We start from the raw sequence: 3,311 nt of genomic DNA, 5'->3' as shown, positions 1-3,311 counted from the left end.
CAGCCATAACGTTGGCAACAGCATCAGTCACATCAGCATCAGTCACATCAGCATCAGTCACAGCCATAACGTTGGCAACAGCATCAGTCACAGCCATAACGTTGGCAACAGCATCAGTCACAGCCATAACGTTGGCAACAGCATCAGTCACAGCCATAACGTTGGCATCATCATCAGTCACAGCCATAACGTTGGCATCATCATCAGTCACAGCCATAACGTTGGCATCAGCATCAGTCACATCAGTCACAGCCATAACGTTGGCATCATCATCAGTCACAGCCATAACGTTGGCATCAGTCACAGCCATAATGTTGGCATCAGCGTCATCAATCACAGCCATAACGTTGGCATCATCATCAATCACAGCCATAACGTTGGCATCATCATCATCAGTCACAGCCATAACGTTGGCATCAGCATCATCAGTCACAACCATAACGTTGGCATCAGCATCATCAGTCACAGCCATAATGTTGGCATCAGCATCATCAGTCACGGCCATAACGTTGGCATCAGCATCATCAGTCACGGCCATAACGTTGGCATCAGCATCAGTCACAGCCATAACGTTGGCATCAGCATCAGTCACAGCCATAACGTTGGCATCAGCATCAGCCTCAGCCATAACGTTGGCAATGCATCCCAATGCAAGCAAAATGGTAAGCAGCCTTTCAATAATCACCATTATTTCAAGCATTCTCTCGTCCAGTAACTCATAATTCACGGAGAGTAACTGTTCAGCTGATAATGTTCTTCTGCATAAGTGTTTAAATTATTGTGTTGTTCTTTTACAGGCAGAAGCCAAGGGATCATGTTTATGTTTGACTGGTGTAATAATTATTTAATAAGCAGCGAGCGTGTTACATTGCCAGAGGGCATTTATGTAAAAGCTTGTTTTAACTGTCATGTTTTCATTCATTCAGCAGATTAAGTCAATTATTTCATTTTGACCGATTCATCATGATCAGTAAGTAAAACTTTTCTTTTGGGGGACTCTATGGGCTGTGCTACTTTAAGGGGTCTGCCCCCTTTTCTTTTGGGGGGATCTATCCTAATGACGAGCAGGACTTCATCACAAAAATCGCATCTCCACCCCATAGAGTCCAAGCGCCAAAACATTCTGTCAATCTTATTCTGTCAATCACTTTTTCATTGTAATAAATTCATTCTTAATATCACTTGTCTCTCCTGATTGAAATGAAGCTTAGCGAAAGTTCAGTAAGGAAGACTTTAAGTGATCCACAATCAGGTTTCTCAGTCACCCTTTTTCACGCTATCTCATTTCCGCTGTCATTCTCGAGCTGTCAGTTTGGGCTGTCCGCAGGTTAATCAGCTGTCTGTCACCGGACCTCATCTAACCAATAGCGCAGCGTTCCTCCTTCGTTTTCGGCCTATCATCGTTCAGCTCTCCTTTTAAATATGATCCTTTTTCTTCCCTAGTTCTTTCAAGCTGGCTTCGTGCGCCCCTCCACCTCCCCATCACCGCCATCTTCAGGAGCAGAGGCAACTCCCATCAATCTTTCCCCATCCGGTCTCATCAAATCATCAGTCCTCCACCACCAGGGTCTGGACTCCATGGGGGGATCTATCCTAATGACGAGCAGGACTTCATCACAAAAATCGCATCTCCACCCCATAGAGTCCAAGCGCCAAAACATTCTGTCAATCTTATTCTGTCAATCACTTTTTCATTGTAATAAATTCATTCTTAATATCACTTGTCTCTCCTGATTGAACTTATATTGCCCAATTTACATTTTACTCAACAACTAGATGATATTAACCTTGTCCTTTTAAATTATATGTGTGTCATGGCCGCTTCTAGGAAGGGGCCAATAGGAGCCAGTGCCTCTGTAACACAGAGCTTTGTCCCCCTTTCGGTCCCCCCTCTGCCTTATATTTTGATTTGACTTTCTCCATAGACAAAACAGAAGTATTTGAGGTTGTGGTAGGTAATGCTGTGCACAATTATTTGGTATGATAAAAAAAAAAAAGCTGGATTATCTTTGTCTATTTGTCCTGGGTTGAATGTGCCCCTCTGACAAAACAGCTGGCCCCAGTCTATAACTGGAAATCAGAGCATACACAATAACCTTCTCCACACACTGTACTCCATCTCATGTACAGTTTCCATAACACAGTGTGTGAAAAAAAAAATGTTGGTTTGAATTGAGATAACGTGCTATTATAGAAATCAGTCTGTGAGTTCATCATGCATAAGACTATATTACTTCTTTATGTTTTCTCTAACAAAAAAACAAATAACACATCCGTAGTTTCAAACCTCATTTGGATTGAAGGTAATTTTCCAGGAAAGGGCCTGTATTTTCTCATGAATCATAGAAAACGTCCTCGTCCCAAGTGTTTCAGAGTGCAGAAAACAATATTCCTTTGTGCTGCAAGTATGCGTACCCAAATGCTTTTGCTAGTGGCTGAACCAACTGAGAGAAAAGGGATGAATTAAAGATGAAGTTACAATAACAGAGAGAGAGAGACAGAAGAGAGAGGGAAAACTTTGAACACCCGCAAAGTTTGCATTAAAGATTCTCGCATTAAAAAGACATGAAAAATCCAGTTGTTTACTCGAAGAATTTGGCTTCTTTTCATCGTGGCTTTGATCAGAATGACACAAACAGATCCAGAGAGAGAGAGAAAAACAAAAAGAAAAGGAACTAATCCCATTCCTGATTGACAGCCTTAATTAACAAACGCAGTGCCGGCTCTGTGCATTTCCTTCCAAAGCCTCTGGGGGCTGAGGCATGATAACAGGGAAATGCAAGAAAACAATACCTGACTATCCAAACAAATGATCTACTCTCATGCAGTTGTAGGCATGTATGTTCATGTTGGGTTTTTTAATGAGGACTTTGAGTCTGCAGAGTTAAATCAAAAGGGATCCTGCTTGATTTGTGCTGAGAAGCTGCATCTGACATTCACTGAAGGAAACTAGCGAGCTACCATAGATTCTCTTGTTAAATGGTTCATAGTCTGAACTGTGCTGTCTTTTAGTTGAAATGTTCACCTTAGATGAACGTGTGATATGACAGCAACAAGTTTAAAATAAATAAATTCAAGCTTCAGGAGAATAAATCTGCACCTTTATTTGGTTCATTATTTAATTGTTAAAAAAAATTACTAACTATTAAAATGTTTTTACAGTGTCCTTACAGGGAACCATGAAATGTTAAAGGGATACTTCACCCATTTACATGAAGCTGTGTATCATTAGAAACATAGTAGTAGTGTTGAATGGTTGTGAATCCAAACCTCATTTTGCCCTGAGACGAGAAAAATTCTTTGCTTGAAAG

The 3,311-nt window shown here is 41.0% G+C and overlaps 1 long non-coding RNA gene across 1 annotated transcript; it reads left to right on the top strand.

The window, feature by feature from the left end:
• Positions 1-539: 539 nt before the first annotated feature.
• On the top strand, positions 540-1,720 carry LOC306824636. Its single transcript, XR_013779165.1, has 2 exons — positions 540-970; positions 1,444-1,720. It is a non-coding gene; the product is annotated as an uncharacterized lncRNA (long non-coding RNA).
• Positions 1,721-3,311: the final 1,591 nt, after the last annotated feature.

This window comes from Symphodus melops (genome assembly GCF_947650265.1).
Source record: "Symphodus melops genome assembly, chromosome: 5".
Lineage (NCBI taxonomy): Eukaryota > Metazoa > Chordata > Actinopteri > Labriformes > Labridae > Symphodus > Symphodus melops.
The sequence above is the reverse complement of the archived record's forward strand: the minus strand, read 5'-3'. Positions and strand labels throughout refer to the sequence as shown.